Source organism: Saccopteryx bilineata, chromosome 2 (genome assembly GCF_036850765.1).
Source record: "Saccopteryx bilineata isolate mSacBil1 chromosome 2, mSacBil1_pri_phased_curated, whole genome shotgun sequence".
NCBI lineage: Eukaryota > Metazoa > Chordata > Mammalia > Chiroptera > Emballonuridae > Saccopteryx > Saccopteryx bilineata.
In genome coordinates this window covers 73,836,496-73,861,719 of record NC_089491.1, presented here as the reverse complement: position 1 = coordinate 73,861,719, position 25,224 = coordinate 73,836,496, and positions in this window count along the sequence as shown.

Here is a 25,224-nt window from a genome sequence, read left to right as displayed (position 1 = left end):
TATGGCTAGTGTCATAACAATTAGACCTAACCAACATGCTGGTTCCTGCGTGCCATTTGTTACGTTCTCAGGCAAACACTACTCTACTCCCTCCCCTGCTGTAGTATCTCATTTCCTGATGATAGTGTTGTCTACCCCACGAGTCAGCCTTTGCTGGTGGGATATTTTCAATACTACCAGAGTCTAGACACTTAGGTGAAAGGGAAACTCAGCTATTCTTGTCTCTTCAAGCACTACTCCCACCCTTTCCATTGTTTATCTTGCCATTGCAGGCTACTCTAGCCTGCTTCTTGCATTAAGATTTCTCTAGGAGAAAGGAACATTACAGAGGATGTAGTTAAGGCTTTCTCTGAAACATTCTTTCACTCCTGTGGCAGCAAAGGGCAGGCTGACAAATTTCTCTACAAATATTCTACTGGGGCGTAAGATTCCAATCTGTCTTCTTTAGAATTGTTTTCTATCTGTGGCTTACTTGGGGAGGAAAGGGAAAAGAAGACAGTCTTAAATGGTACCAATCCTGTCAAAGAAGATTCCCTCATGAATCTCTAGCTTTGTCTAATATCAAATGAAGGAGGGAGTCAGGTTGATGAACAGACTGGCTACACCTTAGTGAGTCTTTCAAGAGTATAGTGCTTTTCTTTAGAAAGTGAAGGTCACTTATTGTCCTCAGATTTGATGATTTAGGTGAAATTCTAAGACAATTAAGAAAATTTTGTTTCAAATTTTGTTGTATGAAGCAATTATTTCCTCTATTTCTTTGAATACCTCGGACCTACAGTATGGGTCCAGACACTTAGTTAGCATTTAGTAGAAGGCTCAGTAAGCCTACCTATTTTTAAATATATTAGCACACTCCAGTGAAAATACAAATGAAAAGACATTTGGTATAAATATTTTTTATAATATTTTCTCTAACTGTAATTAAACCCTCTATTGTAAGAATATGAAATGTTATTTGTTTAAGCAATTAGTCTACATAAGCCTTTTCTTATCCATAGTAATTTGTATTCTTTGAGAAGCACATGTCCTTGGGGTTATTAAGCAGCACATAATGACACTCCAAGACCTTAACACACCATTTCTTTCCTCCTTATTTGACTGGGGATTTAAAGGTGGCTTTCTGAATATATTTGTTTCTATATTACTATGTACAATGTAAAAACAGAAGTCTTTTGTAAAATAAAATGAATTACCTTTATGGAGATAAAAGTAAACTAATTAGACTCTATAATTCATTTATGTGAGCCCACAAATCAGGATTTCGCAAGGTATTAAGTTGGATCCTAAATAAATAGTTGTAGAAAGAAATTATAATAATGGTTGAAAGCATTTTCTAGCAGGCTTACTGTATGTATATATATACACATACACACACACACACATATATATACATACATACACATACAATATGAGATGTATCACTACTATCAAAATGACAAGTGTGGTAAAGGGTGAATCAAGATTTTATGGGTTTTTAGATTTAAACAAATTGTAAGGCAAACTACATTGATTTTAAAAATTATCTTCAATCTTTTTTTTTTTTTTTTTACAGAGCCAGAGAGAGGGATAGACAGGAACAGAGAGATGAGAAGCATCAATCATCAGTTTTTCGTTGCGCATTGCGACACCTTAGTTGTTTATTGATTGCTTTCTCATATGTGCCTTGACCACGGGCCCTCAGCAGCCTGAGAGTAACCCCTTGCTTGAGCCAGAGGCTGGTGAGCTTTTTGCTCAAACCAGATGAGCCCGCGCTCAAGCTGGCAACCTCGGAGTCTTGAACCTGGGTTCTTCCGCATCCCAGTCCAACGCTCTATCCACTGCGCCACCGCCTGGTCAGGCAAAATTATCTACAATCTTATTAAAAGATTAAAAACTAATGGGAGAGGGATAGGGGGTGGGAGGGGCACAAAGAAAACAAGATAGAAGGTGACAGAGGACAATCTGACTTTGGGTGGTGGGTATGCAACATAATTGAACGACAAGATAACCTGGACTTGTTATCTTTGAATATATGTATCCTGATTTATTGATGTCACCCCATTAAAAAAATAAAATTATAAAAAAAAAAAAAAAAAAACAAAAAACTCTAATTCAGGTCTATGCATTAGGTCTGTTTTCCAAGGTTGTTCTGCCTGTTTATCATACAAGTATAGCAATGGGGTCATTATCATAACTTAAATACCTACTTTTTCTTATTTACAGTGAATATTTTTTTTTCTTAAACATCCCTTTTATTTTCTATCTTGTTCTATCAAACAGCAACCTGATTTGATTACATTAAGCATTAAAAATGGATGGGCCACATTTAAGGAGTTTAATGCATTCCTGAGTATCTGAAATAGATTCTCTTAATCATTTGGAGAAAAGTTTTATTTTTATATTATACTATACTGTACACCAAACTGTAATTTGTAGATTCATAGTATTTCAGAACAGGAAATAATATGAGAGGTAATCTACCAATACCAACAATAACTGGTTACAAATGTAGAAGAAAGTACAACTTCTGAGAAGGATATAATAATAGAGTCAGGCAGTTAATCTAAAGATACCTGATAATGACTAAATATTATACATGAATCTTACTACAGTTGACTAGCTCATGTTAAATAGGTAAGATCTCTTTTTAATTTTTTAATTCTATTTTTCAATGGCAGTGTATATTCAATATTGTTTTGTATTAGTTTCAGGTGTACAGCATAGTGGTTAAACAATTCTATAATTTACAAAGTGATCCTCCCAATAATTCAACTACCCACATGTCACAATATATAATTATTACAATGTATTGATTGTATTCTCTATACTGTACTTTACATCCCTGTGACTATTTGTAACTACTAACTTGTACTTCTTAATACCTTCACCCAGCCCCTTAACACTCTTCCCTCTGACAACCATCAGCATGTTCTCTTTATCTATAAATCTGTTTCTATTTTGTTCATTTATTTTGTTTTTTCAATTTTACAGGTAAATAAAATCATTTAAAACCTCTTTTTTACTTTAGTGATTTCTAATTGTAGAGGAACATTGCAGGTACTTTAACATAAGATGTTCATTAATCATCTGAGATGATAAGTCATATAATGCATTAGAAATAAAAATTTAACACATCTCCATTTTAGGTAAAATATAAAAGTCCACTAACACTTAAAAATCAAGGTCATTTAAAATTGTTATTGAAGATAGATGTAAACCAATTCTAAAATCACTGATGGTTAAGTCTCTTTGTATTTGGGTTTTTCTCTGCATTCTCAGTGTAATGCTTTCATGCAACTAAAGTGTGGCACAAGTGAGAACCAAGGCAACAGAAATAAATAAGCATCAGATGATAAGGGAGTCAAAAGAATTTTTGGAAAAGAAATAATTTTATCTATAGAAGAAGGTGCTCCAATAAGACACGGTCACTGGAAATTCTGCTCCTTCCAGGACACAGACAACACACTGAAAGGAAAGAGTTATTTATTAATAGTCTCTAGGGTTTCTAAACAAGGAGTAATGACCTAAAGTCTAGGGAAAGAAAAGGAGTAGGATAGAAGAAAAATAATATCTGAACATAAAAGGAAGTGGACAGGAGAGAAACTTTGAGGAAGACAAAAGATATACTGCAAATATTCAAGACAAGAACGTATACTGCACTAGTCAGGATCATTACGGAATATAGTTATTAAAAATAAAACATTTAGTGTTCTCCTTGTCTCTGATTCATTTTTAGCAAAATATTCTCTGTAATGGTAACTGATTCTGTTTACGTATCTGTCAGATTTGGTCAGAAAAGCAGAACTTCTGGAGCGATGTAATGAAACTTATTACAGGGATTTGACTTTGCACACTGTGGGAGCTGATTAAACAGTCTTGGTGTAGCCGATATGTTTGCATCTGCCAAAGAAAGAAGGATCTGAAGTGGAACAAGCAAGGACAAACTGGAGCCTGTGAGGATGAGCAGAAAGCCCTGAGTATTGACTAGAATCTAGTTCCGTTTCTCAACATCCCCATGCTTTTGATTTCGATGGTGGGAGTGATCTGTAGAGAAAACCAGCACCCTTCATCATGGCCCAGTTCTTGAAAAACCAGAAGGGGATCCAGAAGGAGTGCAACTTCTGTGGGTCTTGCTGTTGCTTGTGCAACAGCTGAGACAGCAAATAAACCACAAGTTGTGTGAGCTGCAACAAAGCCCCGTGTCCTGCTCCAAACTTCAAAATATACAATATAAGATGCTGCTGCTCCACTTCCACCTTCCAAATCTCACAAAAATTATGTCTGTGGCTCACACTAACCTGGAACTGTGCAGGAATGGAATTCTGGTAAACATGATTTTATCTTAGTCAAATTGATAAAATGCAGATCCACCACAACATCATTTCAAACTTCCTCCATTAAGTTGTCACTGAGATATGATAAAGATGTTGTAGAATAGTAGAGCTGAAACTTGAGGATCATTGGAACTTCCTAGAAGTGTTGTTAAGCGCGGATGTCTGGGCTTTTGACCTCTAGTTTCCAATTTAGTAGGCAAATTAATTGGGTTTCTCCAGAGCAGGGGTCCCCAAACTTTTTACACAAGGGGCCAGTTCACTGTCCCTCAGACCGTTGGAGGGCCAGATTATAAAAATACTATGAACAAATCCCTATGCACACTGCACATATCTTATTTTAAAGTAAAAAAAAAACAAAACCGGAACAAATACAGTATTTAAAATAAAGAACAAGTAAATTTCAATCAACAAACTGACCAGTATTTCAATGGGAACTATGGGCCTGCTTTTGGCTAATGAGATGGTCAATGTCCGGTTCCATATTTGTCCCTGCTAGCCGTAACAAGTGATATGACATGCTTCCGGAGCCGTGACGCATGTGTCCCGCATCACTGGAAGTAGTACTGTATGTGAGCGATGCTGTGCTTTGCGCCGCCACCACATACAGTACTCCAGGATGCGTCCTGTGTTCCTCTCACCACCAATGAAAGAGGTGCCCCTTCCGGAAGTGCGGCGGGTGCCAGATAAATGGCCTCATGGGGCCGCACGCAGCCCTCAGGTCGTAGTTTGGGGACCCCTGCTCCAGAGCAACAGACCAATAATGATGTGTGTGTATGTATTCACCAATTTCTTAAAATAAATTTCTCCCTCATTCTCTTTGTATATATACACATATACAAATACATTCACAGTATATCTTTTTGTCTTCCATATATTATATAGATAGATAGATAGATAGACAGACAAGTAGACAGCAGACAGACAGATTGATTTAGTTTAAAGAATTGGTTCATAAAATTGGGGGCTGAGAAATCTGATATCTGCAGCATAGGCCAGCAAGCTGAAGGAGACCCAGGCAGGGAAATGATGGGGCCACTCGTGTCTGATGGTAGACTGGAGGAATATTTCTTCTTTCTCAGGGGACCTCAGTCTTTTCATCAGGGTGTTCAAATGATTAGATGAAGTTCAGCCACACTCTGAAGATTTCAGTCAAAGTTTCCTGACATGAATTTTGATCACATCTTTTAAAATATCTTCACAGAACATCTGGGCTGATGTTTGACCAAATATCTTGGCATGACTTAGCCAAGTTAACACATGAAACTAACCATCACAGTAGATCTCAGGTAGTCCTGAAACTTTGCGTTTCTAGAAATATTATTTTTTCCACTCGCTTTAAATCCTTTTATTCAGCTTTCCTGGGCCTACTTACATTTTTGCTGCACTGTAGGTTTATAATAACCTTTAGGGAAATACCATGTTCTGATTGCCTTAAACCAGTCAGGGTTTGAGGGCAAAGGTGAAGACAGTGAGGATCTGCTGAACAGCCACAGCTCTGCTACAGAACACACATCCAATTAATTATACTGTATTAGTGAATAGAAAGGAGAGTGTAACTTTCCAGAAATTAAATATTAGGTCTGTTTTACTAGAGCAACAAACCAAATTAATAATCATAGGCCTGTCAGCAAATTGGACATATTTTAAAACTGTAGTGGAAGGTTTCTTATGCTCTATTTGTGGCCACCAGGCAGAACTCGTGGTTATTGGGATCTACAAATAAGGATCAGATAGCATGGCTCTTTTTTATTTTCAGAATAAGTGTGAATTATGACAAGTTCTTGGAAATCTGCTTAAGGGAACTGCCCTGTTTTCTTGGGGCTACAGTGGCTCTTTTGTGCAGGCTTTTTAATTTTTTATATCCCAATAAAATTAGATTTTTCTTTCCTTTTTTAATTGATTTTAATTTATTGTGTTTTCATAGATTCTAGTGTTACCCTGAATGCATCCCCCCTCCCCTGTATTCCCCTCAACATCTCCCTTGCCCCCCTCCCCATGGCACCCTCCCCCCTTCCCTTAAGGTTTATCCCATCCTATCATCCCCTTTCCCTCTGTCCTCTTTTCCTCTGGTCCCTTTGATCCCTCCTCTGAGTTACTTCTGTTCCTCAGTTCACATTGTTCATTGGATTCCTCAAATGAGTGAGGTCATATGATATTTTTATTATTCTGCCTGGCCTATTTCACTTAATATAATAGTTTCCAGGTCCATCAATGTTGTTGCAAAAGGTAAAATTTCCTTTTTCATGGCCCCATAGTATTCCATTATATATATAAATATATATATATACATATATATATATATATATATATATATGCACCACAGCTTTTTTTTTTTTTTTTTTTTTTTTTTTTTTTTTTTTTTGAGACAGAGAAAGAGTCAGAGAGAGGGATAGACAGGGACAGACAGGAATGGAGAGATGAGAAACATCAATCATTAGTTTTTCGTTGCGCATTGCGACACCTTAGTTGTTCATTGATTGCTCTCTCATATGTGCCTTAACCGTGGGCCTTCAGCAGACCGAGTAACCCCTTTCTCGAGCCAGTGACCTTGGGCTCAAGCTGGTGAGCTTTTGCTCAAACCAGATGAGCACGTGCTCAAGCTGACAACCTTGGAGTCTCAAACCTGGGTCCTCGGCATCCCAGTCCGATGCTCTATCCACTGTGCCACCCCCTGGTCAGGCTACACCACAGCTTTTTAACCCACTCGTCCACTGACGGACACTTGGGCTGTTTCCAAATCTTCGCTATTGTGAACAGTGCTGCCTTAAACATGGAGTACATTTCTTTTTCTGAAACAGTGATATGGTGTTCTTGGGGATATATTCCTAAAAGTGCAATGGTTGGGTCAAAAGGCAGTTCCATTTTTAATTTTTGGAGGAATTTCCATACTGTTTTCCACAGTGGCTGCACCAGTCTGCATTCCTACTAGCAGTGCAGGAGGGTTCCTTTTCTTCACATCCTCTCCAGCACTTACTCTGTGTTGTTTTGTTGATGAGCGCCATTCTGACTGGTGTGAGGTGATATCTCATTGTGGTTTTAATTTGCATTTCCCTAATGATTAGTGATGTTGAAGATTTTTTTCATCTGTCTATTGCCCATCTGTCTGTCCTCTTTGGAGAAGTTTCTATTCATTTCTTTTGCCCATTTTTTGATTGGATTATCTTCCTGGTGTTCAGTTTTACAAGTTATTTATAAATTTTGGTTATTAACCCCTTATCAGACGTATTGTTGAATATATTCTCCCATTGTGTGGTTTGTCTTTTTATTCTGTTCATATTGTCTTTAGCTGTGCAAAATCTTTTTAGTTTAATATAGTCTCATTTGCTTATCCTTTTATTTCACTTGCCTGTGAGGATAAATCAGCAAATATATTGCAGCGAGAGATGCGGGAGAGCTTACTGCCTATGTTTTCTTCTAAGATGCTTTTGGTTTCACGACTTACATTTAAGTCTTTTATCCATTTTGAGTTTATGTTTGTGAATGGTGTAAGTTGATGGCCTAGTTTCATTTTTTTGCAAGTAGCTGTCCAATTTTTTCAACATCATTTGTTAAAGAGGCTGTCTTTACTCCATTGTATGCTCTTACCTCCTTTGTCAAATATCAGTTGTCCATAAAGGTGTGGGTTTATTTCTAGGTTCTCTGTTCTGTTCCATTGATCTATATGCCTGTTCTTATGCCAGTATGAAGCTGTTTTGAGTACAATGGGCTTGTAGTATTACTTGATATCAGAAAGTGTGATACCTCCCCCTTTATTCTTCTTTTTCAAGATTAATGAAGCTTTTTGTGTTCTTTTTTGGTTCCATATGAATTTTTGGAATATGTGTTCTATATCTTTGAAGTATGTCATTGGTATTTTAATTGGTATTACATTGAATTTATAGATTGTTTTGGGTAATATAGACATTTTAATGATGTTTATTCTTCTTATCCATGAACACGGTATATGCTTTCACTTGTCTGTATCTTCCTTGATTTCTTTTATCAATGTTTTATAATTTTCCAGTATAAGTCTTTAATCTCCTTGGTTAAATTTACTTTGAGTTACTTTATTATTTTGTTGTTGCAATAGTGAAGAGGATTGTTTCCTTAATATCTCTTTCTGACAGTTTATTGTTGGTGTGTAAAAATGCCTCTGATTTCTGAGTATTAATTTTATATCCTGCCACCATGCTGAATTCATTTATCAGGCCCAGAAGTTTTTTGACTGAAACTTTAGGGTTTTCTATATACAATATCATATCATCTGCAAATAATGATAGTTTTACTTCTTCTTTTCTAATTTGCAGGCCTTTTATTTCTTCTTCTTGTCTGATTGCTGTGGCTAGGACTTCCAGAACTATGTTGAATAAGAGTGGTGAAAGGGGGCACCCCTGCATTGTTCCTGGTGTTAAGGGTATTGCTTTTAATTTTTGCCCATTGAGCATGATATCGGCTGTGGGTTTGTCATAGATGGCCCTTATCATGTTGAGGTATGTTCCCTGCATTCCCACTTTGCTGAGAGTTTTGATCATGAATGAGTGCTGGATTTTATCAAATGCTTTTTCTGCATCTATTGAAATTACCATGTGGTTTTTCTCCTTCCTTTTGTTTATGTGATGAATCACAATGATTGATTTGTGAATATTGTACAGCCTTGCCTCCCCAGAATAAATCCTACTTGATCATGATGTATGATTTTTTTCATATATTGCTGTATCCAGTTTGCTAAAATTTTGTTGAGGATTTTAGCATCTAAATTCATCAGGGATATTGGTCTATAGTTTTCTTTCTTTGTGTTGTCTTTGCCTGGTTTTGGAATAAGAATTCTGCTTGCCTCATAAAAAGAGCTTGGAAGTGTTCTTTCCTCTTGACTTTCTTGAAATAGCTTGAGAAGGATAGAAGTTAGTTTTTCTTTGATTATTTTGTAGAATTCACCTGGAAAGCCATCTGGCCCAGGGCTTTTGTTTGTTGGGATTTTTTTGATAACTGTTTGATCTCCTTTGTTGTAATCAGTCTGTTTAGGTTTTCTGAATCTTCCAGATTGATTTTTGAAAGATTATATATTTCAAGGAATTTGTCCATTTCACCTAGGTTGTCTCATTTTTTGGCATACAGTTCTTCATAGTATTTTCTAACAATCCTTTGTATTTCTGTTGTGTCAGTTGTTATTTCTCCACTCTCATTTCTAATTTTATTTATTTGAGTCCTCTCTCTTCTTTTCTTGCTGAATCGTGTTAAAGGTTCATCAATCTTGTTTACCTTTTCAAAGAACCAGCTCTTGGTTTCATTAAACCTCTGTGTTTTTTTTTTAGCCTCTATGTCATTTATTTCCACTCTGATCTTTATTATTTCTTGCTTTACTACCTCTAGGCTTTACTTACAGGTCTTTTTCTAGTTCTTGCAGATGCAGGGTTAAGTTATTTATTTGAGCTTTTTCTAGCCTCTTAAAGTATGCCTGTAATGCTATGAATTTCCCTCTCAGTACTGCTTTTGCTGTGTCCCATAAATTTTGAGTTGTAGTATGCTCATTATCATTCATTTCTAGGAATTGTTTTATTTCTTCTTTTATCTCATTGTTAACCCATTTGTTATTTAGTTTCCAAGTGTTTGAATATTTTTCAGTTTTTCTGTTATGGTTGATTTCTAGTTTCATGCTACTGTGATCAGAGAAAATGTTTAATATGATTTCAATCTTTTTAAATTTGTTGAGACCTCTTTTGTGCCCTAACATGTGGTCTATCGTAACATGAGCACTTGAAAAGAATGTATATTCTGCTGCTTTAGGGTGAAAGGTTCTGAAGATATATATTAAATTTAGTTGATCTAGTGTTTCCCTTAATTCTGCTGTTTGTTAATTTTTTTTTTTGTTGAGGATCTATCCAGTGATGTTAATGGGGTATTAAAATCCCCTACTATTATTGTATTTTGTTGATCTCACCCTTTATGTCCATCAAAAGCTGCTTTATATATTTAGGTGCTCCTATATTAGGTGCATAGATATTTATAATGGTTATCTCTTCCTGTTGGATTGCTCCCTTTATCATTATATAGTGACCTTCTTTATCTCTTACTATATAGCCTTTGTTTTATATAAAATTTTTTTAAATTTTTATTTATTTATTTAATTTTTACAGAGACAGAGAGTGAGTCAGAGAGAGGGATAGACAGGGACAGACAGACAGGAATGGAGAGAGATGAGAAGCATCAATCATTAGTTTTTCATTGCACATTGCAACACCTTAGTTGTTCATTGATTACTTTCTCATATGTGCCTTGACCGCGGGGCTTCAGCAGACCGAGTAACTCCTTGCTTGAGCCAGTAACCTTGGGTCCAAGCTGGTGAGCTTTGCTCAAACCAGATGAGTCTGCACTCAAGCTGGCAACCTCGGGATCTCGAACCTGGGTCCTTCCGCATCCCAGTCTGATGCTTTATCCACTGCGCCACCTCCTGGTCAGGCTATATAGCCTTTGTTTTAAAGTCTGTTTTGTCAGATATAAGTATTGCTACCTCAGCTTTTTTAAAATTTTCATTTGCATGAAATATTTTTTTCAACCTTTTACCTTCAGACTATGTGTATCTTGTTTTGTGGTGTGTCTGTTGTAGACAGCATATGTATGGGTCTTTTTTTCTTATCCATACAGCTATCCTATGCTTTTGATTGGATCATTTCATCCATTTACTTTTAAGGTTATTATTGATATGTAGTTGTTTATTGCCATTTTATTCTTTCAAGTTATATTTATTTTTTACTATATTTTCCCCCTTTGTTCTGTTTACAACATGCCCCTTAACATTTCTTGCAGCATTGGTTTGGTTGTAATGAATTCCTGGAGATTTTTTGTCTGAGAAACTGTTTATTTGTCCTTCAATTTTAAACAATAGCCTTGCTTGATAAAGTAGTTTGGTTGTAGGCTCTTGCTCTGCATCTCTGAATATTTCTTGCCAATTTCTTCTGGCCTCCAGTGTTTCTGTTGAGATGTCAGATGTCATCCTTATGGGGGCTCCTTTGTAGCTGATTGACTTTTTTTCTCTAGCAGCTTTTAATATTTTCTCTTTATCTCTTAGCTTTGGTATTTTAATTATGATATGTCTTGGTGTAGATTTCTTTGGGTTTCTCTTTAATGGAATTCTCTGTGCTTCTTGAACTCATGTGACTTTTCCTTCATCAATTTAGAGAAGTTTTCAGGTAAAATTTCTTCGAACAAGGTCTCTATCCCTTGTTCTTTCTCTTCTTCAGGAACCTCTATGATGCAGATGTTATTTCTCTTCATATTGTCACAGAGCTCTCTTAGAGTTTCCTCAGACTTTTTGAGACTCTTTTCTTTTTGCTGCTCTGCTTCTGTGTCTTCTCTAACTCGCTGATGTGATCCTCAGCTTCATCTATCCTGCTCTAAATTTCTTTCAGTGTGGTATTCATTTCTGATATTGTATTTGTCATTTCTGACTGATTTGTTTTTATTATTTAAATGTCCTTTTTCATACCTGCTATCTCTTTATTTAGGTGCTTGTTATGTCTATCCATTGTTGCTCTAAGACAGGGGTCCCCAAACTTTTTACACAAGGGCCAGTTCACTGTCCCTCAGACCATTGGAGGGTCAGACTATAAAAAAGAAGTGAACAAATCCCTATGCACACTGCACATATCTTATTTTAAAGTAAAAAAAAAACAAAACGGAACAAACACAATATTTAAAATAAAGAACAAGTATATTTAAATCAATAAACTGACCAGTATTTCAATGGTAACTATGGGCCTGCTTTTAGCTAATGAGATGGTCAATGTCCTCCTCTTACTGACTACCAATGAAAGAGGTGCCCCTTCCGGAAGTGTGGCAGGGACCAGATAAACGGCCTCAGGGGGCCACATGCGGCCCATGGGCTGTAGTTTGGGGACCCCTGCTCTAAGGTCTTTGAGCATCCTAACAATCATTATTTTAAACCCTGCATCCAGTAATTTGGTTATTTCTGACTCATTCAAGTCCTTTTCTGGGAATTTCTCTTGATTCATTTGGGTTGCATTTCTCTGCCTTCCCATTTTGTCTGTGTATAAGAAGGGTGTGGCCACAAGAATCTGATGGGTGTGGCCTCTGTGTTCCCTAGGTGTGCTCTGTCTGCAGGCCCACCACCCCCTCTGCTGCCGTCTTGTGCATTCAGGTATGGGTGTTGCTGGTTAGGCCTGCTGTGGCAGTCACTGCAATTTCTGTCTTGCTTCCATAGGTGGGGCTGTATTTACATGCTGGGGCTATAAGCCTTGGCCACCCTTAGCCTTCACCCCACCCCCATGGGTGTGCAGGCTTTTTGAGCAGTGTATGAAGTTAATTGCAAGGAGAAACCATCATTTTGACATTCTTAATTGTTCAAACATTTAAACCATTCCTTCTGGAAGCATACTTTAAATAAAAAAACCAAGCTGTGGTTATTCAGTTGTCCAAAACATAATTATAGATATTAAACCTCAGTTATGCTCAAATATTACTCTTCTTATTGCAATAAAAAAATATTCCTGTCAATACTTTAAACAGTGGGTTTATCTAATGCAGCTCCCCACACATTTCCCAGAGAAGCATAACTGAGTTACCTGTTTGGGCTTATGATCCCTCAATGGGTGGGTCCACCAGCATTTCCTTATCAAACCTGCAGGACACAGAGGAATCAGTAACCAGGCTGTGGAGCAGCTTTGAGGCATTTTATTCTCTTGGATATTGATGGGAAATTTCTGCCTCATAGTTTGGTATGACATATAGCTATACTGTTGAATGTGAATGTCACATTTTTATTATAAAAAGTACCGTTTTAGTGAAGTAGAAATTAGTTGTCTGTGATGTATACCAAGTGTTTGGGTATTTATGAGACACAGTACTTGTTCTGTGTAGTGTGGACTACCAAGCCTCTTCCTGTCACTTGGGAGATGTGCTCAGGGTGATGCTGATGGCAATTTGGTAGTTGGCTCATGGTGATCTTTCTGGTCCTGGGAAATTCCATGTGGCAGTTTACAATTTATCTTATACTGATTATTCAACATCAATAGCATATTTTTTAAATGACACTTAATAATCTATTTAATAGTGAATAGGCTCTGTCATCAAGGTTTTATTATAAATTCTTTTTATGCCAACAGATCATTTCACCATGTTATCTATAGAATGGCACTGCAATTCAATTGTGTAACTGTCAAATGGCAAGTAGAAGGGGTGAATTCTTCATACAATGCAAGGAGGTCTAAGCAAGGTCTGAGAGCCTGCCGATGCAGCCCTCTGACAATAACAGAAGTTACAGTCTTTTGGATGGCTTGTAAGTCACAGACACTATGCCAGACACTTCACGCATTTCACTTAATTGTTAATTCATTTCACTTAATTGTTATAACCACACTGGAAGAGAAATGTAACAGGGTTATGTTCATTTTAGATATTACATTTAGAAGTGCAAAAATAAATTAGCTACTTTATTTTCTTAAAACCGATTTGCCCTTCTTTGTAAAATGTATATATTGCTAGAAAATGAGAATGGCTCAAGAGGAAGTTATTTATTCCCATTTGAAAAATTTATCTCATTTTAATTCTAACATTTTTTTATTTAGAAATTAAATTTAATAGGGAAACTCTTCCAGGCAAATGTGTAGACTTTTAAATCTTCTTTATCTTACCCAGCTCTTCTGGTAGCCTCTTTGAGCTTCAGCAATATATAGCTAGGAACATCATGTGGCCAGGAGGCAGTTGGAAAGATGGTGAGTCTTTGCGACTATGTGACAGACTGTTATAATAATGGTTCCAGTGAATTTACCCCCCCCTTTGTCCATGACCCTTTGTGAATGATTGTTGCTGCTGTCAGTAAGAGGAGTCAATTCATAAATTCTAATATTGCTCTTTAAATGATAAAGACAAAAAGACTAGAGAAGGTTAAATATTTACTCAGCAATGTACCTGTTTAATAGTGGATTGGAGCTTCAGCAGGAAAGACACTAAGGGGAAAGTGGACTCTAAGGTGGAAAATTTCTTTGAAAAATTAATAATTTTAGAGTGTCTGAATGTTCCAATGTTTCTCCTTTGGATTTATAGCATTTTTTTATCCACATATATTCCATATTCAGTTGATGAAATGATTAATGTTCATACCCAAGAATCTTGATTAAAGCATTAATCAACATGTAGCGAATTAGCTTAAGCCTTAAAAAAAATATGTGCTAGTTTGTGTTGTCTATTTTCCAACCGATCACTTCCTCTGCATGAAGAAAACAACACCTTAGGTGTGAAATATTAACACAAAATATCACAGCATCTTGGTAAAATGTTATTTTCTACCCAAACACTTCTATCCAAAGTGTTTCAGCTAACAGTTCTAGTGTTTAAAAAGTTCTCCTTTTTCAGTGGTTAGTGTTCTTTGTACTTTACTTTTTCTTTCTTCCTTCCTTCCTTCCTTCCTTCCTTCCTTCCTTCCTTCCTTCCTTCCTTCCTTCCTTCCTTCCTTCCTTCCTTCCTTCCTTCCTTTCTCTCCCTCTCTCTCTCTCTTTCTTTCTTTCTTTCTTTCTTTCTTTCTTTCTTTCTTTCTTTCTTTCTTTCTTTCTTTCTTTCTTCCTCTCTTTCTTTTTATAAAGAAATCAGAGCCCTGGCTGGTTAGCTTAGTTGGTTAAGAGAGTCCTCCGGAAACAACAAAGTTGTGGGTTCGATCCTGGTCAGTGCATACATGGTAAGCAACCAATGAATTCACGACAAAGTGGAACAACAAATTATTGCTTCCTTTCCCCTCCCTTCTCTCTCCCTTCCTCTCTCTATCTTTCTAAAAATCAATCAATAAGTTAAAAAATATTAAAGCCTGTCTGGATAGCATTGGAGTGTAGTCCTGAAGCAGAGAGGTTGCCACTTTGATCCCTGATCAGGACACATACAGGAACAGCTCCATGGTTCTGTCTCTTTGTCTTCCCTCTCCCCCGTCTTTCTCTAAAAAAAAAGTATATATATATGATATATCATATGATATATCATATATATATGATATATGACTGATATATATGTCAGTCTCTCTCTGTAGAACTCTACTGGCTAACAAAAATCAGAACATTGTTGCTACTTAGACTTGTCAAAGAGAAATAACAAATCTTTGGGATACAAATGCCTTCGTGCTAGAAATATTTGTTTGTGTAAATTTTGCCTTTGAAGTGGCAATTTAGATCTTTGCCTGAATAAAGAAAAGAAAATTGATATACCTGAAGCGTAGAAAAATACAATAAAATAGAAGTAGGCTCTATTATTAAATTTAATATAAGGATTAGTAAACCCTATTCACATATTAAAAATCTAATAAATTTGATATTTTGATATCTCCTGCTAATATGTAAATTTGTATTAGGAAAATAGTTTTAACATTTTTTTTTTCAGAGACAGAGTCAGAGAAAGGGATAGATAGACAGGGATGGAGAGAGATCAGAAGCATCAATCATTAGTTTTTCATTGAGATACCTCAGTTGTTCATTGATTGCTTTCTCATATGTGCCTTGACCGTGGGCCTTCAGCAGACTGAGTAACCCCTTGCTCAAGTCAGGGACCTTGGCTTTGCTCAAACCAGATGAGCCTGTACTCAAGGTGGCGACCTCAGGGTCTCGAACCTGGGTGCTCCGCATCCCAGTCGACGCTCTATCCACTGCACCACCACCTGGTCAGGCTAGAAAAATAGTTTTAAAATAAAAGGAAAATTGAGGTCCTCCAAAAAAATAAATTATTTTATTAATTAAATTGAATTTTTAAAATTCTGTTTATATGTTTCTTAAGAAACCTATGCATACATAAGGGAAACATGTAATAGTAAAATCTGAACACAGTGTTTTCTTTTTCTAAATGTAATTATGCAGATTTTATGTCTTTTTTCAGAATATTAAAATAAATATTAAAGATACAGATGCCAGTGTCTGAAAAAATAAATTTTGCATCAATAAAGAATTTATTTTAAAGTAATTCTTTGACTTTTAGCTAAAAAGGATTTTTTTAATTGACTTGATATTTTCTTTATAATAAGATTTAATCTTTCAGCTTACTAAGCACTTTTTGTTTGAAGAAACTCATTGTCTTCTTAAAGCATTAAGTAAATAATTTTGGTACCCCAGGTGGGAAGATAAATGTAATTGCTCTTATTTCATATATTTGGAACAGATTAAATGAAATAGTTCTATCATTTTGTGGAGACAATGCATTTCACAGATCTACTGCCTTACTCTGTTCTGTATAGCAGGCCTCCACTCAACCCCTGAAATGGCACCTTATCCACCTTATCTTACCCTCTGAAAGTGTTTGTGTAGAGTGAGGTTGATTGGATTATAATGCTGGAATGGTGAGAGTAGAGAGTAAGGTAGAATTACAGAGGGAGCATGTGAATGGGGAGCTGAATTAACTATTGGGTGGCCTCTGGGTAGTAGGAGTAACAGTCCATATTATTATTTAAAAACTTGTGTCAGATCAGCTTTGCTTTTCTATGTAATGTTGAATTTGCCAACAGGGTGGATATTAGGTCTTTTCAAGCAGCAGTGTGCCAGCTAAGTGGCAGGATATGTAGAGTGGCTGCATCTAAAGGGCACAGCCCTCAGGAACCTGTGTCTGGCATGAACAATGCAGATATCAGACATTCGAGATCTGAGCATAAATTTAGGTCTAGAAAGAAACTGCCAGAAATTGAAGAAGAGTTTATTGTACCTAAAACTATCAAATTCATCGCTAAACCCTCTGTTTGTGAGACTAGGTGTACATTTCCTGTCTTCTTCAGGATGGCTTTAGTACTGAGTGAAGTTTACCTTGTAGATAGACAATAACAGTGTTTATCATTAATCTGGGGTTTGGAAAGAAAGGGTAGAATCATCTGTGGCTTCTGAGGATGGGGTGTCAGGAAGTTAAGGGGTTTAAGAGGAAATAATTGCTTCTCTTAAATGTTTATTCTGCAAAAATATAGCCTTCTTAGATGGAGAGACACATTGGCATTCAAATTATAGCTCTTTTTTAGCAGTTTTTCTTTCTGGAATATAGAAACTTACTATGATTCAGAAGAGGTGCTCATTCTAAAATTTAGCTCTTCATATTTTTTTTTCATAAAGCTCCTTATACTAGACCCTTGTGAACAATTTGACAGATAATCCTGGGAAATTTTGATAATTAAATTTTATCTCTGTTAAATACAGATTACATCTATATAAACTTGAGGCTTATTTAACTTTTCTGAATTGAATTACATTAATACATTTTCTCACTTTATAATTTTAGGGAAGCTTTAACTTCTGTTTCTAATTGTCCGCCGATTCTGGTGGTCCCTAAATACCTTTGATAGTGTTGACTTTAAACAGGTACACTGGGGTGCTTTCATTTTTTGATTATACAACATTTTGAATTTACAACTGGAAGACCCAGAACATTTTTTTCCCTGAAATCATATTATTTTAAATATTGATGATTTTTAAAACAAAACATCAGTATACCATTTGAAGAATGGTTCTTTTTAACCTATCTTTTAATAAATGGTTACCATTTTAATCCATCTCTTATATAGTATTTCCTCCAGATAATATACAAACATAGTTGGTCCTTAATATTCCTAGATTCTATGTTTGTAAATTTGCTTACAAGTTAAAATTTATGTGTAACACTAAGGTCAGTACTGGGCTGTTTTCCTAGTCAATTATGGATATTCTTAGAGCTGTAGTGCTGCAGTGTTGTCTCATGTTACTCAGTACAAGAAGGCTTCAGTGTCTAATGGAGAAAATGTGTTAGATATGGTTTGCTGGGGCATGAGTTGTAGTGCTGTTGGCTGTAAATCCAGTGTCAATGAAACAACAACATATCATAAATAAAGAATGTGTTCTTTAAACAAAAACACACATAAAACAGAGATATGTATAATTGTCTTATAAAAATGTAACTAGAGCCTTGTAAGAACCTAACCCCACATTTCACCTAGAAGAAATGGTTCAGCATTTGCCAGTTCAGTCTTCTTGGTCACTTGATGGATATTCTTTAAGTGCTTTCCTCTAATAGCATATATAATGAAACCCCAGATATTTCCAAATTGTTTCTCTCCATCCAACAAAATATTTATATTATATAGTCTTACATGTGTTGCCGCAGTCTAGCTATTAACCTTGGTTCCCTAAATGCTTTGACATTAAGTGTTGTGACTCTATCTTTGCTTGGCTTTTGCTGCCACCATCTACATCTTTTATTATTGCACCATGGAGAAAAGATAATTAGAGGCTCCAGGCCCAATGAACTACCTCATAAGAACCTGACAATTTATAATTCTTATTCTGTATTGGAATTAATAAAATAGGTTCATTTGCTTGGATATCTCAGGCTTATTTTATTTAAATTTATTGGGGTGACATTGTTTTCAAATGTGCCTTTCTATGATACATGATTTTTATATTGCATCTGTTTTCTCACTTGATTTTGAAGAGATGTGTCAGTTGCTTCTGGCCAGCTAACCAGCAACAAAATGAGAGTTTAACATGTTTGGAGAGGGTCCATGTGTTGTTACCATCTCTAGGGACTATTTGCATTTTTCTTAGGCAAAACACACTCAAATTAATAGGGATATGTTGTTGATGTTCTTTAGTTCCTATTAACTGCTACTAACCACTAAAAATATAAAAATCCCTTGAAACTGAGATCAGTATACTAGAGGGTGGAGATGGGTGATTTCAAGTTTAATGGAGCATTGGCTTTTACGGAGTCCTGACTGTCTGCTAGGCATTAAGCTAATATCTTCACAGAGATCATGTCATTTGATCCTAAGTAGCAATCTGATGAGGTAGATACAATCATTAATTTAATTTCTTCGGTTCAGGAAATGAAGTCTTATAGAGGAGCTTGTCTGAGGTCGTGGAGCTAAGCAGCGAGGTTTTGAATGCAGGTAGTCTGGCTCTACAGCCAGTGTTCCTCACTAGAATATGCCTGTGCTCTACTGCTTCACTTATACAGATCCTCCCCAAATTCCTTGAGCCTCAAATATCTCACACAATTATTAAAAGTATAAGGTCATATTAACATTAACCTGCGTAATAACATCTTGACAGGTGGGCAATTCCAAAACATTTTTTAAGAAATAAATGCTTCCAGGGGAGGTCAGCGCCCTGCTCACTAATCCTTCATTTTCCCTTATCAACCAGCACCAAGTGATTAACTTGAAGTCAAAAGTCCTTCCTTGAAGCTTGTCCTCAATCTGCAGGCTGGCTCAGTTTCAAAGCTAGCCAGGGCTGCTTATCCTTAACAGATGGCTATCTTCCCTCTGACTCAGCTGCAGTGGTTTCTTCACCCTGTTTAGGCTATTTGGAGCCAAAGAAAAGGATGGCTGTATTTTTCTTTTAAAGCACTGAGAGATCCTGATACATTCTTCAGATTTTTGGGGAGAGGAAAGGGATAGAAATTGCTGTCAAGGTCATTTTATTACAGAGAACATTAAACACCTGTGTATTTTTTCCACCAATATGAAAAATTGTGTATTTGACAATCATTTTCCCCCTATTCCAACAGATATTTCAAAATGGAGAAAGGAACTGTCAACATTTATGTAGATTTGTTTCCATCTCTATTTGCCAATGGCTGTGTTTTCAATTTATACATGGCCTCAGAGTTTCCAGACTTACTTTCCATTTTCCTAAAGGAGTCATACTTCTTATATGGGACAATACATTTTGGACAAAATAAAATAGAAAACTAATTTTAATATGGCACTTCTAAAAAATAATTTGGTTGTTATGCATTGAAACTATTTTCCAGACTAAGAAGGGCAGTTATAGATATAGTGATTTTCCCTGATTCTGCAGGAAAATACCTATCCAGAGCCAGAGAAAGTGACGATAGAACTCGTAAACAGTTATCTTCATTGTAATAGCTGCCACGCAGAAGCTCCTCTTGTGTGCCAGGCACAGTATTGGGACTTCATGGGTATCATCTCAGCACAGCCTTGTAGCAGGGCTGGATCAAGGTGATGTGGGGTCCCAAACTTCTCTTTAAAAACAAGAATGCAAATTATGTATACATATTTGTATTTATATATGTATATATATGTATACATATACAAATTATGTATCTCATATTTATTCAAATATGAGAAAAAAGTCAAAATAAAATAGAGATTTTTAAAAAAGCTCACAGACATAACAAACAGCACAAAATTAATGAAAGTGGCATTTAAAAAACAACTGACACTTTTATTTTTTCCTGTTTATTTTTTTGATGAAACACTGATATCCTTTGCGTATGAAATGATGTTGCTTTATCTCTCATTTGTTGAAAAAAACCTGAATATTCCTAGTACAAGATTTTAACTAGTGCTTATCACTTTAACATAACATTATGTTTATAAATAGCCCGAGAGCTCCTTGAAGAAGGGGTTTGATTTCACTATTGATTCCCCGCAGCTAGGATAGTGACTGGTGTATAAAATGCACTGATCACATTTTTGTTAAAGAAAGAAAGAAATAATTAAGCTATACCAGAAGGGTTAAGGTCAAGGCGATACATTTCAGTGGGGAAATTACTACTTCAGATGTTGTTAAGGAAGGTTCTCTGTGACTCTCTCTTGTTCAAAGAGAATGGAATGCACAGCTATTTCTAATGAAGTCTCCTTCATGCCCAGCCTGTCCCCTCCTGAACCAAAGAATATTTTGTGGTTAGGCTTGATCCTGAGCCAGCTGGGCTATGGAGTTCCATGTTGCTATTTTATAGATGAAAATAAGTAATGAGTACAAGGTTCTGGTGTTTCACAAGGTGGCCTGGCAAAGGAAGTGCTGTAGTATCCTTTATTCTTGTGACATCACTCAGGTCTCACCCGCCAACAAAATCTGACACCAGCTCCGTAGCATTTCAAATTACCATTTACATGTTTTTACTGAACCCTTACAGAATCCATTCCAGCAATGTGCAAAATGAAAAAAAAGAAAAAAAAACACACTTTGTAAGATAAATGGTTTCTCTTTTTCCTTTTAAATAAAATGAGCTGGGAAGAGGCAGAGAACTTTTATGATTCAGTAATGGGCAAGATAGGCTACCCTGTAGCTCACAAATCAAAGTGACGCAAGCTGCAAAAGCTTCAATTTTGTACAGAGCAGCTCAGGGCCAGGCAAAATGTCATCCTTTTTATAGGTTCAACGAAATTCTTCTGTTTTTCATCTTGCAACACAGGCATTAGATCAGCCCTTCAAGTCCCTGGGATGTCTGGAATAGTGACTTGTGTGCACTTTCTACAACATAGAGTCAAGTGTGAATAAATGCTACAGGAAAAAGAGGAAATAGCAGTCGAAAGGACCCAAATGCCCAAGTAAAACCTTCACTGGAGGAATGGCATGGTGAGTTCTTTGGTATCACATAAATACCTTGTAGGGCTTATCAACATGTACACTCACACTAATGAGAGAGACCAGCTTAAAAGACAGTGGGGTCCGCAGACAACATCGTATTACAGACTGTTTTTAGTCACGTGTAAAATTTAGTACTAAAGGATAAAACTGGCTCTGAAGATTTGTTATTGAGGAAAAATAATGTTTGAAAGAAAGTACAGGCTTTGAAATTAACCTAAATTTCTTATCTAGTTTTCTGATTTTCATAATGACACTTGGAAGTCTGATATTCTGTAAGTGGCAATTTAAATAACTACATTTTATTCATCAATAAATTTTAAGATTATAGTATTTCCCTGTTTCAATCCATTTTTTTCCACTTCTGGCTTTTTTTTTTTCAAATAAGACTTTATTTTCACATTTTAGAAAATAGAATATAACTAAACAGGATGAGGTACTACTTTGAAAAGAAATGGCATAATATGTGATCTTTAGGCATCTATGAAACAGAAGCACCTTAATTTAGAGTTGATTACTTATTTATGCATATAACAAACATTGGTTGAATACCTATTTTTTTTACTTTATATATATTACTGTACCAGTAACAAGGAAATTAATAAATCAAGATCCATTTTTCATACATCAAATGTAATGGTTCGAGTTTAAAAATTTTAAATTAGATTTTTATGCCTATGTGGACATTGATCAATTAGAGCTACTAAAGAATAAAAAAAATATATTTCATTTGTGCAATTATTTGATAAGTATAAATTAACTATCCTGTGTGATAGGTACTCTAGTGGATACAAGTTTGCAAGAGATGTATGTTTTGCCCTTATATATAATAAATTCAAAAAGTACAATAAAGTTATAGACAGGAATAACCATGACCATAGACTCAGATTATTACAATTGCACAGTGAGTTTCATACAGAAAAAGAAGTATTTCTTTCGTCTGGATGATCAGGAAAGACTGCTGAAAGAAATGGCATTTGTACTGGGCACTGGAGGTTTGATTAGCTTTTGGAGAAGTATAGTGGAGAGAGGACATTCTGTTCATCACAAGCAAAGACAGAACAGGAAAAGCTCAGAGCAGGTATAAGGATGATGAGAAGACCAGGTGGCCTGGAAAGTGGGGTTACTGTCAAGGGCTCATAGGAAATAAGGCTGGAAAAGGAGATTGTCATGAGATCATCGAGAACCTTAAATACCAGGCTAAGGAATCTGAAATTTATTCTGTGAGAAATGTAGACTCATAGAAACCTGTTAGATCAAAAAAATTATATGAATAAAGTGGCATTTTTGAAAAACTTGTTTGGTTATTAAAATATTCCAGGCATGAGGTGTACAGTGTTTAAGGTAAGTGATGCTGAGATTAAGCCGAGGAGGAGAAAGAAAAAGAACATTGAGAAGTTTCAAGAAAATTTAATCATGTCAGGTATGTCCTACAAGGTCTTGAGTTGGGTGATCGGGAGGAAATATTTTTAAGACCTGGAAGATATTAGCCATCTGTAATCCTGACCAAGAATATATTGAAACTTTTCGTATATTCTTCTCATTGGATACACTTTGGAGAAGGGCCAGACCTATTCTCCCCTTTAGCTACTGATGTTATTAAGCCATTTTTTATCACATTGAGACAGGCATTATTAAGAATGTTTCATATTTAGTGTTCAAAGATTTGTAATAAAGTAACTGTTTTTCTTTCTTAAAAAATTAAGAAATACAAGCTCAGAAAGAAAGAAAAAAACTTCCCCAAATCCAAGGACTTGTGTTTGGAAGTGATATAGAGTCAAGACTTTGTTCCAGCCTTTCCCACCTTCATTTCTACTCCCAGTTGAATATGTTTTATGCTTATTGACACTGCTATTGCTTTGATGAAAATATAATTCCTGTAGGATTCTGGGAATGTTGTCAGGGTTCACCATTATTTCATGTAGTGCTTGAATCATTTGTCAATTAAATCACATACCATCTTTGTTTTTCCTGAAATGTTTTATTTGTTTATTTTTTGTGACAGAGATAGAGAGGGACAGATAGAGACAGAAAGACAGGAAGGGAGAGAGGTGAGAAGCATCAATTCTTTGTTTTGTGCCTCCTTAGTTATTCATTGATTGCTTTCCCTTATGTGCCTTGACTGAGGGACTACAGCAGCACGAGTGACTCCTTGCTCAAGCCAGAGACTTTGGGCTCAATCCAGCAACCTTTGGGCTCAAGCTAGTGACCATGGGGTCATGTCTATAATCCCATGCTCAAACCAGCAACCTTGTGCCCAATCGAGTGAGCCTGTGCTTAAGCCCGATGAGCTCACGCTCAAGCTGACGACCTCAGGGCTTTGAACCTGGGTCCTCTGCATCCCAGTTTGATGCTCTGCCCACTGCACTACTGCTTGGTCAGGCTTTCCTGAATCTTTTATTAAGATAAAATATTGCTATTTAAATTGTACATAGTATCTATCACCCACAAATTCACTGTAACTTAGGGTCTTCTATTTATTAACTTATCCAAAGATTTGTTGAATGAAATATATTCATGAATTAGAGCAGAAACACCATAAACAGAGCATAACTTTACCTCCACTTAGTTTAGAAAGTGATATTGTATCAGGGATTATATCTTGGGTTGATTTCCCTAAAGTAGAGCTTGAGGATGGCACATGTAAGTGTTTTTTTTTTATTATATTAATTTCAGGTATGCAACATAATGATTCAATACATATATAGTATATATTGCAAAATGGTCACCACAGAAAGTATTAACATTTGTCTCCACACATGGTTAAAAAATGTTTTTTAATGATGATAATTTTTTTAAGATTCCCTTCTTAACAACTTTCAAATATGCAAGAGTATTATTAACTATAGTTACTGTTCCTTATATTATATCTCCAGGATGTATGTATTTATTTTAAGACTTTATTTATTCATTTTAGAGAGAAAGAGAGGAAGAGAGAGAAGTGGGGGAGGAGCAGGAAGCATCAACTCCCATATGTGCCTTGACCAGGCAAGCCCAGGGCTTCAAACATTCCAGGTCCATATTTTATCCAATGCACCCCCACAGGTCAGGCTCCAGGATGTCTTTTTTTTTCTTTTTACTAGAAGTTTTTATCTTTTGACCACTATCACTCATTATGCCAACTACATTTTCCCCACCACTGGTAAACACCAATCTGTTCTGTTTATCTGTGAAGATTTTTTCATTTGTTTGTTTTTATTTTATTTATTTTTATATTTTTAATTTTTTTAAGTGACAGATTCCCACATGGACTCCATATGGGATCTATCTGGCAACACCCGCCTGGTGCCAATACTTGAACCAACTGAGCTATCCTCAGTATCTGAGGCTTACGCTCGGACCAACCAAGCTATCTTCAGTGCCTGAGGTCAACGCTTGGACCAACCAGGCCACTGGCTGTAAGAGGGGGAGAGAGAGGAAGAGAAGCAGATGGTCACCTCTTATGTGTGCCCCAACTGGGGATTAAACCCAGAATGTCCACATGCGGGAGTTGTGGGCATGGGCTTGCCTGGTCAAGGCACATATGGGAGTTGATGTTCTATCCATCGAGCCAACTGGCCAGGGAGTTTGTTTGTTTTAGATTCCACAGATCAGTGAGATCA